The sequence below is a fragment of the Rhineura floridana genome, chromosome 6, assembly GCF_030035675.1.
Source record: "Rhineura floridana isolate rRhiFlo1 chromosome 6, rRhiFlo1.hap2, whole genome shotgun sequence".
Taxonomy (NCBI): domain Eukaryota; kingdom Metazoa; phylum Chordata; class Lepidosauria; order Squamata; family Rhineuridae; genus Rhineura; species Rhineura floridana.
Genome location: NC_084485.1, coordinates 93,684,577 through 93,701,467, shown reverse-complemented (window position 1 = coordinate 93,701,467; position 16,891 = coordinate 93,684,577). Strand labels below are relative to the sequence as shown.

The following is a 16,891-nucleotide window of genomic DNA, read 5'->3' as shown; positions in this document are numbered from 1 at the left end:
TGTGGCAATAAGGGTCACCCACCAAAACATTACTACATGCATAACAAACCGCCCACCAAAAAAAATGGGCTAATGAGCTTCCATACTAATACTGACTGCCATGTAATAAGAGGTTATTTTTACTTAATGGATTTTCCATAGTAAGAGGAGATCCGGATTAAATGTAAAAAAAGTGTGAGCTGCTATTTTTATTATGATTGTATAATGTGGATGGTATGAAAAAATATATTAATGAGCAACATCAATTCTGCAATAAATATCTACTGAGATATAGAGATGGATAGATCTGTCAATTTTGGTTTTCTCAGTTTCTCATTTTTCCAGTCTTAAATTCAGTTTTCTACATTTCTGCGGCAATTTGCATTTTTTTCCAAAAAAATCCTCATGAAAATACATAACCATTTTAGTGCAAATTTCTCACAATAAACAGATCTATATGCAATCTGTGTAATATACACATTTTTGCAAAGCAATTTTTCTTAATATAATGCATTTTTGTATGTTATTTTCACTAATATATGCATTTTATGCACACTTTAGCCTACTATATACATATTTATACACGTTATGTAGCTGAAGAACTGCACTGCAAAATCTGGAGAAGTGTGAATTTCAAAGGATGGCTGTGTTCCAGTTCTCATATTGTTTCAGAAAGTGCGACTTTGGTAGGTTCATCTTTAAATGCGAACTTAATTTCTTCCCCATCCCAAGCTGGGAAGCACCCAGGGACGTCCATATTCTGAGCAAAAAATGACTGAACGAAAGACACCCATTTCACACTAAACAGCTAGTGTATGGAATCAGCCTTATAGTCCTATGCAATACAGTATAGCTTGTACTCTGTTTATCAGGGCTTGAGATATTTCTCCCATTCCCAAATTTTAAAAAAGAAAGTTTGGGAAGGCAGTTTCCAGAGCAGAAATGCATCCAGCGCATATGTGCTATTTCCTCCAGATTTTGCCTTTGCAAGTTCTCACACCAAGTCCTTTCTAGAAAGTGCCTCCAATAATCACCAAAGAAAACTCTTGTGAAATTTTGGGTGGAGCACAGTGCACTGCAGGCCAGGCTCCCATCCTCTGATTTCAGACATGCTTGCTAGTATCAGCCCCCTAGTTCTATTTTAGAACTAAAACATTATGCCAGGTACAGCAACCCAAGCTCCCTTATCATGCGCTGGAACTGTTTTCATTATACCAGCAGCAGGCTGGCTGAAGAATGCCTCTGACCCTGTGCAGAGTATTTCAAATGTGTAACTATTAAGATTACAGAACAAGAACGAAAATTGACAGTTACCTGAACTGCTATACATACATGGAGCTTAAAGTACAGATATCAGCTCCTTGCCCTGGCCATTCTCAGTTTAATCTTAGTTTAACCTCTTCTCATTTGTATGTGATTAGGAACAGCATTTTCCCACTGTGCAGCTCCTCCAGTGTCAACAGTGCCATTTACACTGCATGAGGACCTGCTCCTGGCCATCTCTGACCTTCTACCCAGGTGCTATGACCACAGACAGCATGATTAATGTAATTTTAAACAAGAGTAACATTTCAGGACAGGCAGAGGCCAAGTAACTCTGCTCCCCTTTTCTACTGAGTGTTTGCATCCTGTCATGTTTCCTTCTTGTAAGTGCTTGTCGGGCTTGCTTTGGCTGATGTTCTCAGCTGTGTCTGTGATTACTGACTATTAGTGATCCCTCCTGCTCATTCATTCAATGCCTCCTGTGTAAAGAAAAGACTCTTTGCACTCCCTGCGTGATTGGTCGTTTGTTGGCCTCAGTTCCTGCTCTGAAGTATTTGAGTGTTTAATTTTCACTAGTAAGTTTCGGAATCCATTTTCTCCGTCTTTCAACTTTCCACATGCCCTGCTTAGGTCCTCTTGTTTAACACACTCTCTCTCTCTCTCTCTCTCTCAATGAACGTAGGCCTCATATTCGTAACCTCGGAGGAACTTTATCAACCTCTTCTCCCTCTGCTGAAATGCCACTGTAATATTGTCAGACTAATTGACAGTAATTCACCTCGCCACCCTTACTTAGGAGGCTAATAGCAGAAATGTCATTCTGCATTTATAAGGGGCCTCCCATCTAGAAGACCTTCAAAGAGCCTTGTAGCGGTATGTACAAGCTACTGCAAGTGCTTATGCATGTCAGAGTGTCTGTGCACATCATGAAATTACTGCCAGACTGGTGCTATATGAAGGTTTTGCAATTGCAACATTCCAAAGAAGTTAGTGTGGGGCAGCCTGGCAACTGGACAGCTGGCTTTTAAAACAAGATAAAACACTGGAATTAATTCAGCCACTTTTATGTGATCTGATTGCTATTTTGCTTCATGTTTATTCAATTCATGCACCACAAAACTATGCATGCACATAAGTCATTTTTGTGGCATGCCTTTCTTTGCTAATAGTGGCTGGTAGACTAAAGCAGGGATGGGGAACCCGTGCCCATCCAGATGTTGTTGGACTTTAATTCCCATCAGCCCCAGCCAGCATAGCCAATGGTCAGGGATGATGGGAGCTGTAGTCCAACAACATCTGGAGGGCCACAGGACTAAAAGGAGAGGGCTACAGTTTGTTATGTGCCTTCAAGTCGATTATGACTTATGGTGACCCTATGAATCAGTGACCTCCAATCTGTCATGAACCACCCTGTTGATTGGAGAGGTGGGTATCAGGAAGAGAGGTCCAGCACTAGCAGCACAATATGTGGTGCTGTTAATTTTCACCCTATATTCAAGTGTGCTTTAGTTGCTTATCTGGAAGGTGTGACTATTAAAACCGAGAAAACTTGTGTTCTTTTACAGCTTGTACTGAGGCATATACCTCTCTGTCTGACAAACAATATGCTTGCTGTCTTGAATGTCAGAATCAGTATCATATGCTGAGCTGAGGCGGGAGCAAGTAAGTATTTATCTGGTTAAGTTGGTGAATACTTTTTCACTATTAGTATTCCAGTTTTTCAACTGTTTTAAATGTAAATTGCAGAGAGAAGAGCTCTTTGTTGTTATGTGCCTTCAAGTCGATTTCAACTTATGGAGACCCTATGAATCAGCGACCTCCAGTAGAATCTGTCATGAACAACCCTGTTCAGATCTTGTAAGGTCAGGTCTGTGGCTTCCTTTAGGGGATCAATCCATCTCATTTGGTCTTCCTCTTTTTCTACTCCCTTCTGTTTTTCCAGCATTATTGTCTTTTCTAGTGAATCATGTAATAAAAGGATGATAGGGAAACTGTACCTTTAATAGTTGTACAAAAAGAGGTTTTTTATGGTAATGTGTACCTCTTTACATTTCCTCTTCTGTACGACCATTAAAGATACAAAAGCCTTATGTTCTACAGCAAAGGGGCACAGCCAGATTCTGGGTCTAATAATCTAAAGAAGGTGGGGAACAGTTTTACTACCTACCTTTGACATTAATTCCTGGGAGGAGCTGTGTAGATCCATATTTCACTGATGCCTTGGCTAGCATGCTTCACAAAATGCTCCAAATCCTATGTCTCAGCTTGGGTTGGTAAATCAAGTTTAAACAGAAAGCAATATTGGAATAAAGAATGTCTATTGTGTTATATAATAGGAGCAATTAATAAGGATTTATAATAAATTCTTCTAGCAAGACTTGTCCTAGTCTGGGGATTGCCATGACACTCGTGAAGGCCTCCTTTGATATCTTTGGGCATGATGGTGCCCAGTGGTGCTGGCTTGGTGACCATGGCATAGATTTTTAAAATATGTATATTAATTTTTCCAACAAAGTTTCACAATACTTTGTGAATAATTCATCCAATTATATGATTACCAATACAAACAAAGCAAAAGAAAAATAGTGTACTTCTGACCTATAAAGTTATCACTACTATACAAGGGGGGGGAAGGAATGAATGGTAAATTATGTTGATGTTCAATAAAGCTATTACTCACCCCTGTGTAGATTGTGCTGTGGGAATGGCAGAGCAGTTTGCTGGAGGTGGACAGGCCTTTCCTGGCCTTTGCACTCTGGTTGGTTGGAAAGATGTTGGGAGAGGGGAGAGAAGCGGCAGGGATGGCTTTCCATCTTGCCTAGTGGCCCATCCTGTTTGCTTGTCTGCTGCCCATTGGCCACGTTGAGCAGGTGGCAGGTACTTGTTTCACTCTACAAAGAGGCTCTTTTTTCGGGGGGGGGGGGAGGAAGGAGCAAGTGGGATTGTCCCATTTGTTCAGCTGGCTGTTGCCTGCTAGCATATGGAACTGGTGGCAGACACTTCCTTTGCCCATGGAGGAGCTTTTCTGAAGGTGTGGGGGGGTGTTGCTCAAGTATGTTCTCTGTGTGTGATTTGGAGAGAAGCAGTCTGGCAGAAAGAGAGGGAGAAATGTATGTGTGAGTGGGAGACAGAGACATGGGGAAGGAATGTATGTGTGGTCTGTGTGAGAGAGGGAGAGGGGTGTGTGTGACAGAGAGATGGACAGTGAGGTATGTGTGTGTGATCTGTGAAAGAGGGAGAGATGTATGTAGGAGCATGACAGGGAGGAGAGATATAGGTGTGGTTTGTGTGTATGCGTGGTCTGTGTGAGAGAGGGAGAGACGCAATTGGGCAGAGAGGGGGGGAGAGAAATATGTGTGCTTGTGTATATGTGAAGTGAGTATATAAGTGAGTGGGTGAGAGATATCTGGTCAGTCTGTGTGTGGTGAGTGTGTGTGTGTGTGAGAGAGAGAGAGAGTGAGTGAGAAAGTGAAGTATGGCAATGACTGTACTGTCCCTAATTTTGTATTGTTGCATGCCACCCCAATCTCTGAGTGGTGAGAGATCTCCAGGGGTCCCTGTGCTTGCCCAGGGTTTGGTTTCCTTGGAAAGAAGGTCAGCGGACACTGTGGTGTCTTTTAGGAAATATCGTTTTCATTTACACACATTCTAACCTGAGCTTAAGATGGAGGAGTTCAAAGCATTAGCAGTCCAATGAAAAATGGAAATGGACTGCCTTCAAGTCGATCCGACTTATGGCGACCCTATGAATAGGGTTTTCATGGTAAGCGCTATTCAGAGGGTGTTTACCATTGCCTTCCTCTGAGGCTAGTCCTCCCCAGCTGGCTAGGGCCTGCTCAGCTTGCCACAGCTGCACAAGCCAGCCCCTTCTTTGTCCGCAACTGCCAGCTGGGGGGCAACTGGGCTCCTTGGGACTATGCAACTTGCCCACGGCTGCACAGGTTGCAGGGCACGTAACCCCTGAGCCACTCACTGTGGGGGTGATCTTTGGCTGGCCCTTGACACCCAGGAGACACGAGCGGGGATTGAACTCACAGACTCTGGACTCCCAGCCAGGCTCTCTTCCTCACTGTGCTATACCAGCTGTAGCAGTCCAATAGATCTTGCTTTTCCATCAGATTTACAGGAGACATCCTAAAGCCATAGTGCAAGGAGCCAGCCTCGCTGCATGTCTCCAGTTCCCTGCACCTTGCTACAAGTGAACTAAGAGCGATGAAACAGGCTGGACGATGGCTAGAATGCAAGTGGTGAAAGATGTGCTGTGAAGCTGATTGGGCATGAGTAAAATATCATAACCATGCCTACTGTGTGGCAGTGAGGGCAGCGAAGAAGGCCCACATCACATCCTCAAATAGCCGTCCAATGGAGCTTTTCTGTATTGTCAGGTCTGCTGACATCAACTCCAGCAAATGGAGTTTTAGACCCTTTGGAGGCCCACTGTGAATTGTTTGCAAGGCACTTTGACAGTCAAGTTGCTTGCCTCCATAGCAATCTTAATGCCCCATCCACATCTACTATAGTCTTCTTTGACGTGTCCAGTGCAATGTCTGCTGCAACTTCTTGGGATTGGTTTCAGTTGATGCAGCCTGATGACATGGACAAGGTGCTTGTGACGATGCGGCCAGCAATATGCCCTCTCAACCCTTGCCCTTCTTGGCTTTATTAAAGTTTGCTGAGGGGGTGGATCCAGGGTGTTATCAACGCTTCATTGCGGGAGGGAGCGGTTTCAGCCACCCTGAAAGAGGTGGTGATCTGACTGATCCTGAAAAAGCCCGCCCTGGACCCATTGATTTATGACCCAGTCACAAATACCCCCTTTTTAGGGAAGGTAATTGAGAGGGTTGTGGCGCAGCAATTGCAAGTACTCTTGGATGAAACAGATTATCTTGACCCATTCCAATCTGAGTTCAGGCCTGGTTATGGGACTGAATCGGCCTTCATCGCCCTGATGGATGACCTTTATCGGGAGAAGGATGGGGAATGTGACCCTGTTATTCTTACTTGATCTCTCAGTGGCTTTTGATACCATTGACCAAGATATTCTTCTGGGCCGACTTGGTGAGATGGGTATTGGAGGCACTGTTTTACAGTGGTTCCAGTCCTATCTCCAGGGTCATTTTCAGAGTATAGCATTGGGTGATTGTCTTTCGGCCCCCTGGCAGTTGTGCTATGCGGTGCTGCAGGGTACCATCTTGTCCCCCATGCTGTTTAACATCTATATGAAGCCCTTGGGATTGGTCATCAGGAGATTTGGGGCAACGTGTCAGCAGTACAGTGATGATACCCAGCTCTATTTCTCTGTAACAACTGAATCGGGAGAGGCCATGCAAGCCCTGGACCGGTGCCTGGACTTGGTGGTGGGCTGGATGAGGGCCAGTAAACTGAGTCTGAATCCTAGCAAGATGGAGGTGCTGTGGGTTGGTGGTTCCTGAGTTCAGATAATTGGTCATCTGCTTTGGATGGGGTCATACTCCCTCTGAAAGAGCAGGTTTGTAGTCTGGAGATGCTCCTGGATCAATCTTTGTCGCTAAAAGCCCAGCTGACCTCAGTGGCTAGGAGTGCCTTTTACTAGCTTCAGCTGGTAAGACAGCTGCCACCATTGCTGGACCAATGTTGTCCATGCACTAGTAACCTCCAGGCTGGATTACTGTAATGCACTCTGTGCGGGGCTGCCCTTGAGGTTGGTCTGGAAACTGCAGCTGGTGCAAAATGCTGCGGGCGTGACTGCTCACTGGGGCAGGGTATCGCCAACATGTCATCCTGCTGCTGGAAGAATTGCACTGGCTGCCCATTTGCTACCAGGCCAAGTTCAAGGTTCCGGTTTTGGTGTACAAAGCTCTATACAGCTTGGGACCAGGATACCCCTTATATTCTCAGTTGATCACTATGCTCTCCAGGTGAGGGTCTCCTGCAGATACCATCTTATCAGGAGGTCTGATCAGCACAACATAGGAAGCAGAACTTTAGTGTAGTGAAATCTGCCCTTTGGAATTCCCTCCCCTTAAATATTAGACAGACACCATCTTTGTTATCTTTTCGGCACCTACTGAAGACCTTCCTCTTTCAACAAGCCTTTTAAGTAAAGATCTTATCCCAGTCTCTGTCTATGCTGGGATTGCTTTTTAAGTTGTTTTTAAAGCTTTTTTAAAAAGTTGTCTTTAAAGATGTTTTGTTTTAATATATTTTAAAGTCTGTTTTTAAGATGTTTTAGAGTGTTTTTAGTGTTTTTGTTTGCTACCCTGGGCCCGTACTGGGAGAAAGGGCAGGATATAAATTTAATAAATAAATAGATAAAATAAGTATATGAACAAGGCTGCACTGAGCCAATCAGGGTAGCTGGAAAAGCTGGAACCTGTGTTCAAATCGTAGCTCAATCAACCAAGAAACTCATTGGGAGACCATGGGAGGCTTTGTTCCCCACTAACAAAATAGGAACTTAACTTATCTCACAGGATGAATATGCACGCTTATGGGAGTAAGCCCCATTCAGCGTAGTGGGACTTCTGACTAAATGAGCATAGCCTCAGGCTACACAAGTGCTATATGAATATAATGAATGAGAATGTCAAAATATTCCTTCCCAGTGTTTTGGGGATGGGATGAGAGGACATCTCTTTGGAGTCCAGCATTTATATTGGTTGTATGGAGCATGTTCCTAGATTTGGCCACCTTTTTATGGCAGGACCTCTAAGCCATCCATAGCAGCATGACTGCTATCACTGTATCAACATGCTAATGGAGCCAATGCCTGCTTAACGTTTGCCTGTCATACAGTGTTAAAGGCAAAGGCACAGAAGTGCTGCTGAAAAAGGTGGCAACCCTGGGATCATATTTTTAAAGGGTTAATTATTAAACAACAGAGAGATGTATTTATGGTTACTTGGCGGTGAAAGAAATGCTTTCTGCAGGTATTTGGAGGTACCTTTTTATCTATTATTGCATTACACATTCCAAGGGAGATGCCATAATTCAGCAGTACAGTACGTGTTTTGCATGCAGAAATCCCAGATTCTATCCCTAGCCATTCTGATTAAAGAATCTCAGATGGCACTGCTGGAAAAGACCTCTGCTTGGATTCCCAGTGCCAGCCAGAGTAGACAATACTGATCTAAAGTCTAGACACAGCTTTGGAGTAGCTGAGGCTGGGACTACATTACACAATAAACAGAGGCTTCCCAAACCCCATGTTTGCTGGGTAATATGGGGGAGGGGTATTTGCAGGGGAAGAATCAGCAGCAGGAAGGGGGGTTACTTAACCCCCATCCCTCCCCACCCCTCTTCCCTAGCACTTTGGGCTCTAAGAAAGAAAACAAGTTCAATGGGAGAATAATGTCCAGGAGGAAGGAGGGGTGTAGTTGAAAAGTGGCAGGTGGGGAAAGTATGAGGCATCCCCTTCCTCCTGTCCAGTTCTCCACTCCTTCCACATTGGTGTTAGCCAGCAGGCAGAGATTTTATAACACATTAAGTTGCATTAGGGGCATAACTGGAAGCTCTTCTCTGGTGCCCTCCCCACCCTCTGAATTTAGGCAGGGGGTGATTGCCCATTCCTGGAACGCACTCCCTAGTGAGGCTTATGTGGTGCCTACCCTAATGTATTTTGGTGCCAGGCAAAGACCTTTTTATGTCTCCAGGGTCTTTTCAATGTGTAAACTGAGTTTTATTTTATTTTGTGGCAACACGAATCTCTTTCCATCCTCCTCTCCCTGTTGTTTTAAATGCTGCTGTCTTAACTACGCTGCTGTTGTGGATTTGTGATTGTTGCGTTTGTTTGTTTTATTGTATGGCAGCTGCAGGGATGGAGAAACAGTGGCCTTCCAGATGTTGCTGGAGGACAGCTCCCATTGTCCCTGTCTACTGGTAGTGCTGGCTGGAACTAATATGAGTTAGAATTCAACATCTGGAGAGCCAAAGGTTCCCCATCCCTGTTATATGGATGGTTTTTCATGATCTGATTAGCTGTCCTGAAAAGTTATGCTTATAGGGAGAATCTTTTGTTTTGCTTTCTTTTTTTAAAGTAGATAAAACACATCTGTCAAGATAAAATATTCTTAGATTGGCCTTGCAACTGAAATTGTGGGTTTGAAAACAGCCAGAGCTCTTGGCTGAGATGAGAGGGAGATGCATCATAGCCCAATGGTAGACAAACTGAAATCAATAAGGAATTATTTTCCTATCACACCATTTATTTTTATTTAAAATCATAGAGCCTCTGGTCATTTAAAATAAAAGGGTACCAACTGTATTGGTAGTGAGGGAGGATAGATGTGAGTTCCAAATAGGCAGCAGGCTCACTGATTGTGGTTCACATGCAGGCCTGGCACCAGCAGGTGACCAGGTGTGGCACTGGCCGAGGGCCCCTGGGGCTGGCTGAGGGCCCCTGTGGTTGGGAAGGTGGAGCTCCCACTCTGCAATCCCTGCCAGCATCGGGTCACAGGGTGTGATTGGATGGTGGTTTGGAGTGGGAGCTCTACTCTCCCAGGCAGCACCACCAGCGCTTGTGTACCTAGGTGGCACACGCTTAAATACAATCTCCTGTTGCATCATCACATGCTTGCCATCAATCAAGATAATGGCAGGGATACTGCCATGTTGGCGTGCCTGCCTGCCATCACCCAAGATGGCAGTGAGGGATGTTGACACCTCCACTGCCATCATGGGTGATTTCGGCATGTGTGCTGATGCAGCAATGCAAGACGTAGTGCAACCAGGTGCATTAAAGAGCAAGAGCCATAACCTTCTGGTATCCAAGAGCCTGCAGTGGTCTGGCCCCGGATGTGCTCACATGTGTTAGTCCTCACATCAAAGCATAGCTATCTAGGACTTTTCTTTTTTTAGCCAACCAATCCCTGTGTAGATCTCTTAACATCTTAGCATCATCCCTACACATTTAATGGCAATTGGACCCAAATATAAAGACTCAGGATATCCATGACTGGGATCTCCTGAAGTCTTTACTTCAGAGCAGCTTGGGAGTGTGGGAGTGTGATTTTGTTCAGAGAAACAGTGCAGGGTGAAGCATTATCTCTTTTTTGTATGTAAATGCAACAGAATAGTGGGCTCAAGTTGCAGGAAGCCAGATTTCGTCTGAATATCAGGAAAAATTTCCTGCCTGTTAGAGCAGTACGACAATGGAACCAGTGACCTAGGGAGGTGGTGAGCTCTGTGACACTGGAGGCATTCAAGAGGAAGCTGGACAGCCACCTGTTGAGTATGCTTTAAGTGGAATTCCTGCATAGAGCAGGGGGTTGGACTCGATAGCCTTATAGACCCCTCCCAACTCTATGATTCTAATAAAAACTCCTCTCTCACAGAGCTGCTTGCCTGATCAAATTGTCAACCCACCCCCACTAAAAAAGATGCTGGGAGATCTGGTCATTGATTTCCTTTGGCCCTTACATGATCAAGATTTATAGCTTGATGCTATCTTAGGCTTTATCTGCCTAACATCTTTTTCAGTGTACAGATTGTGCACATGAACCTAACCAGCACTGGATAGACCACGCCTGTCATGAGATTTGTGAGAGAATTGTGCGTGATAGGAACTCTCTGTATAGGCTATTATGTTACAGTTGCCATTTGGAGGGTCTTTCACTTCTCAATGGTCAGACGTGTTTAGGAGACCTGATAGCTGTGAGTCACGCATAACCTTCTATGTTGGAAATTTTACAGGTTTCCTCACTAACTGAGCCACAGAAACAAGGTTTCTACTCACTTATAACCAGAGCTATGAAACTCCCTGCCTATCTGACATTTATTTGGTTCATAGTGCTTAGTCATCTTTCACTTGTTGTTGTTGTTGTTATGTGCCTCCAAGTCGATTTTGACTTAGGGAGACCCTATGAAGCAGCGACCTCCAAGAGCATCTGTCATGAACCACCCTGTTCAGATCTTGTAAGTTCAGGTCTGTGGCTTCCTTTATGGAATCAGTCCATCTCTTGTTTGGCCTTCCTCTTTTTCTACTCCCTTCTGTTTTTCCCAGCATTATTGTCTTTTCTAGTGAATCGTGTCTTCTCATGATGTGTCCAACGTATGATAACCTCAGTTTCATCATTTTAGGTTCTAGTGACAGTTCTGGTTTAATTTGTTCTAACGCCCAATTATTTGTCTTTTTCGCAGTCCATGGTATCTGCATCTTTCACTCTGCTTTTTTTCTTGCTTAAAAAAATGGTTCTAGCCACATTATGTCAAGAATACATATTTATTTGTTGTTTTTTCATGGCTTCTGACTGGTCTTTTAGACCTAAGTCATTTAGATGAAAATGTGACACCTAGGACATTTATATGTAACTGATATGAAAGAAAAGAGCCAAAGAGCAACTTTGGAAGGCTTGAAATATTCTTCCAGGCTTTTTGCAGTGATGTGGGGAAGGGCTGTAGCTTGGTAGAGCATCTGTTTTTGCATGCAAAAGGTCCCAAGTTCAATCCTGGGCATCTCCAGATAGGGCTGGGAATGTCCCCTGTATGAAACCCTAGAGCTGCTGCCAGTCAGTGTAGATAATACTGAACTAGATGGACCCATGGTTTGACTCATATAAGGTAGTTTCCTGTGTTCCTTGTGTGAATGCTGAAGACACTCGAATGTTGGCATAAACCTATATGTATATACTTTCTTCAACCAGGATGAAGACTGCCAATTTTGCAGCTGGTTGGTTGATGTGCAAACATTAGCACGTAGTAGGGTTGCCAGGTTCTTGGCCTGAGACTGATCCTATATCTTTAGGAGAAGAGAAAGTCACCCAAGTGCAGGTGTTCTTGCAACACTGTAATGGGAAAAACCACAAGGTGGAATTATCCCTTCCCCCTGCACAACTTTTAAAGATACAGAAGACCTCTTGGAGGCTGGACCTGGCAACCAAGAGGTCTTATGTTTCTTTAAAAGTTGTGCAGGGGGAAAGGAGAATTCCACCTTGTGATTTTTCCCATTACAGAGTTGCAAGAACACCCGCACTTGGCTAACTTTCTCTTCTCCTAAAGATACAGGATCAGTCTCAGGCCATGGACCTGGCAACCCTAGCATGTAGTAATGTTTATCCCCATGTTATGGAAACTTCACCTGCTGATTGCTGCACCACCAAACTACTGTTAAAGGAACAACAGCAGACCAGGGGATTGGGGTGTGGTGGTGGGTACACTGTTTCTTAAAGGGGGAGTTTGATTTGGTGGTAGGTTTGCAGATATTTTATAGTGGCCTTCCACCTGTGCTTTTAACAATATCCCAAAGTACACACATTGAACAGGCAATGTTTTCCTCATCAGTTTAGCTCTAGCTGGCTTCTCAAAAACCTTTCCTCTGGCCTATGCAGAAGATAAGGGGACATAAGCAAAGGGAACTGTAGAAACAAAGTAGAAGAGAGCCTTTACTCACATTCTTAAAGGAACATATTCTTAAAGGTAAAGGCACTAAGTTAGATACAGACACTCAAACTCCTTTGCACTGATCCAACACCCTAGAAATACAATCAACTGTGATTCCCCAAGATCTCATTTTCTCTTATAAGTAAAACTTCGATTGGATAAAGCCTGTAGGCTTTAGGGCATGTATCCCTACATAATGGGTTTCTTAGCCAAAACAGCTCTTACTAATCAAGAAGAGATTAAGCCAAATTTAGATCATTTTGATCCTTTCCCCCAAAGTTCACAGACAGATTATGTTATGGTTTAGTGGCAGCATTTCTAACAGAAAACTAGTGATGTACATTGAATTTCACTTTGAACCATGCTTAACCACACTGTGCATGCAAAATCTGCATTAGGTCTTTTCTTGTACCACACAGCCCCAGGTAGGCTAAAACAGTCTGCTCGGATTAAATGAGGAGAATACAATGGGATGTCATTTTGATGAGGACAATGTTGTGTGAATTAGGGTTGCCAGGTCCATGTGTTTATGATGTGAGGATGGAGATGGGTGGAATTTCAAGAGTGATTTCTGCATCTCCTTTGGAAATCCTCAGATGGCTTTACTTAAGAAGACACCATCTAAGTTGACCCATCTTTAATGCCTTTATCCTGCTTCAAGAAAATCAAGCATTATTTTGCCTACTTTTGTGGCAGTTTCTTCACCTTTTCTTGAAGAACAGTGAACTGAACATAAGTAGAGACCTGCTGGATCACCAGACCAAAAACCTATTTAGTCCAATAAGCTGTTTCTCACCGTGGCCAACCAGATGCCTTCAAATGCTATAGGCTCAGAGGCATGGAACGCAAATGATAGCCTTATCCTCCATAGTACATAGTACATAGAAAGAACTTCCTTTTGTTTGTCTTGAATCACCCACCAATCCATTTCATTGGATGACCCCAAATTCTAGAGTTATGAGCAAGGGAGAAAAATGTTGGTTCGCTTTCTCCACACCATCCATAACTTTGTAAACCTTGATCATATCCCCTCAGGACTGACTCTAGGTTTGGGGGACATGGGCACGTTCCCCTTGGCGCCCTCCTTCATACCAACTGTCACTTGTACTGGTCTCCCACTCCACTATAGGGCTGCTGCGCACTCAATTATGAGGAGGACAAAGAGGAGGTGGGGCAGCCAGCAGTGTCCCCCTCTACATTTCCACATCAGTTTGCAATTTTTTAAAGTCCTCATAAAAATTCATCAGCATCTGAGTACACATTTCTCATTTTGCCTAACATTCACATTTTTGCAAAACGATTTTTCCTAACAATGCATTTTTGTATGTTCTTTTCACCAATATATGCATTATTATGCACAATTTACCCTAGTACGAGTCCCAATCTTTTTTCTCCACAGACCACTTGAAAATTGCCAATGGTCTTCATGGACAATGATTTTCTGCCTGTTTTAGCCATTGTGATGTGCTGTCTGTGCCAGATGTTGTATGATTTCTAATTGTATTTTTATTGCTTATTTTATTTCTGAGATTGTATCTTATTGTATTACAGTTTAAATTGTAATACCATAAAATACTATATAAGAAATAAAAGAAGCAATAAAAATACAATTAGAAATCAAGATGTTTTGATTTTTAATTGATTTATGGCGACCCTATGAGTAGGGTTTTCATGGTAAGTATTCAGAGGGGTTTACCATTGCCTCCCTCTGAGGCTAGTCCTCCCCAGCTGGCTAGGGCCTGCTCAGCTTGCCACAGCTGCACAAGCCAGCCCCTCCCTTGTCCACAACTGCCAGCTGGGGGGCAACTGGGCTCCTTGGGACTATGCAACTTGCCCACGGCTGCACAGGTGGCAGGGCACAAAACCCCTGAGCCACTCACTGTGGGGGTGATCTTTAGCTGGCCCTTTACACCCAGGAGACATGAGTGGGGATTTGAACTCAGACTCTGGAGTCCCAGCCAGGCTCTCCTCCTCACTGTGCTATACTAGCTGTAATATGAATATCTAATACAGACATGTCATGGACCACCTGGATGAAGCTCATAGACCATTGGTGGTCCACAGACCACAGTTTGGAAACTCCTGCCCTAATATTTGCATATTTTGTACATAATACCTAGCTTCAGAACTGCACTGTAAAATTCGGAGAAATGTGAATTTTGAAGAATGGTTGTGTTTTGGTTCCCCATATTGTTTCAGAAGTGTGAATTAGGTAGGTTTGCCTTTAAATGCATACTGTATCAAATTTCTCTTCCATCCTTAGGTGATGGTGGTGGCAGTGGTATGTAAGAACATTATAGGTGCTGTAATGGCTGGGAGCTGAGGGACTGCTCAGTTATTGGGCCGTTATAGCATCGTTGCCTGATAAGCACATGAGCAACTGAGTGAGGAAGAACTGTACCACCAGTGGGAGGGGGGCAAGTGGCTGCAGGCTGGGGGAGGACAAGAAAGGCACCAGCTCTGGTGAGTCTTGCTGGGGCACATGGGTCCTATTACACCAAATGTTAATGCTTGGCCAGGGGACGGTCCGGTTTCACAATAGCTCATGAATTCCCCCATGGCATTTGCAGATGGAGAGCCTTGGCTAAAGGTGAACCTCAGTTGCTTCTGTCTGGTAACTTACTGGGTCACTGTAATACTTGCCATCTTTGACAGCAGTGCATTATCTGCATGTGTCCCTTTGCTGTTCTTGTTTTTGCTTTGCCCCCTCAAGAGTTGGCAACCCTGTTTTTTAAACTGTAACATACAGAATCACTCTGCAAGCTCCAGGCAAAAGCAAACAGGCTTCCACACAGCCTGAGGTCCAGCTTTGTCTTCTCTATGGCACAGGAAAGACCACTGCCAGTCACCCTGTGAGCATAGCATGCAGAGACATCTAGCGTCTGTCTAATTTATTGCAAGAAGGATAAGTGATACTCAAATCCAGCCAAAGAGTACTCCAGACAAGTGGGTTTACATTTTTTTAAGCTAAAACTTCTAAAATAATATAAAATAAGTCAGGCAGGCAATTTGGTGGGGAAATTGTGGCTTTTGTTGCTCTAAATCCTACCTATAGACACTGATTGCAGTAGTGCAAATCACGTTCCATCCACCACTCACTCTTTCACTGAGCTGGAGAGTGGAGTGGAATGATGAGAAATTGCATTTTCCAAAAGACAGAATTAAATATAATTTTAATGCTGTGTATTTCACTGCAACCACAACATTCCCTTTGAATGCATCTGGATCCTGCGTACAACAACTGTGGAAACATTGTACAATTCTGCCACTTGCACTGTCATCATCTGGAAAGGTCCAAATAGACACAATGTGTTCAGTCAAGGAGTTTATAAGTGTTAATTTTTAGCCATTAAAAATAAAAGAAGGAATGCTCTTAATAGCATTGCTTATCAATACCATGGACAAGGTGTGGGGATCACTCATCATAGGCTGTTTTTGGCAGTATCTCTGTGACAAGTGTAAAATGTGCACCGTTTCTTTGTCTTTGCTACTAAAAGCAATACCAGCTCCAGTTTTCTTACGTTGTACTTGGGCAAGATTATCTCCGTTTGCTCCCTCTCTGAGTGGTCCCATTTTGTTCTTGGCATAGTCACTGCTGTCCATTCACTTGCCCTCAACTTTTCAGTCCAATCCACACATGAAGGAGAGTGCAAACAGGAGGACGATGTTCCATCTCCTCATCCTGGTCATAGTTTGCACACTTGGAGAGAGGAATAGGCAGCAGTGGCGAGGAGGAGAAGCAGCATGCCTGGGAGGCTTTGGGAGTCAGTACAGGGCCCCTGCGGTGTTGGGGGCCTTGGCAGGAGCCCAACAATGCCAACCCCTGACTAAAAGGCACAGAAATGTGGGTGATTGTGAACTCTGGTAAGCATGGCTTTGCCTTGCACTGTTGCTTGTGTCTGTCTCTTTCACGCCTGCTATGATCAGCAGGCTCCTGCTTTTTCTAGTCTTCATGTAACCACAAAAGAGGGCAAATGGTACAGATTCATTAAACAATGGGAGCAGGAAATTTCCCCATCTTGGCAGCCTGACTGCGGCATGTGTGAAAAAGGGGTTCTGCTCCTTTCCTCTTCCAACCAAAGTAGAGGGAGGCTTTCTGTATCCTTGCTGTTTCTTAATTGGCCTGCTTTTTTAAATTGTTGTTGCCACCATGAATTATCTGTCAGATTGTTCCTCCTGTCAGAAAGCTGTTGGAGAAAATGGGAAAACATGTCTGATGACATCCTGCTTTGGGTAACAGAATTCGTAACACAAGATGTTGCTAAAACATCTGCCTGCCTCATGGCTCACCCTC

General features: G+C 44.0%; 1 long non-coding RNA gene across 1 annotated transcript in view; it reads left to right on the top strand.

The window, feature by feature from the left end:
- The first annotated feature begins 1,728 nt into the window (after positions 1-1,728).
- LOC133387720 (uncharacterized) overlaps positions 1,729-16,891 on the top strand; it is a 43,233-nt gene continuing 28,070 nt past the window's right edge. Inside the window, exons 1-3 of the long non-coding RNA XR_009763543.1 lie at positions 1,729-1,817; positions 1,925-2,115; positions 2,808-2,904. This is a non-coding gene — a long non-coding RNA (uncharacterized LOC133387720). The remainder of the gene's footprint in view (positions 1,818-1,924; positions 2,116-2,807; positions 2,905-16,891) is intronic.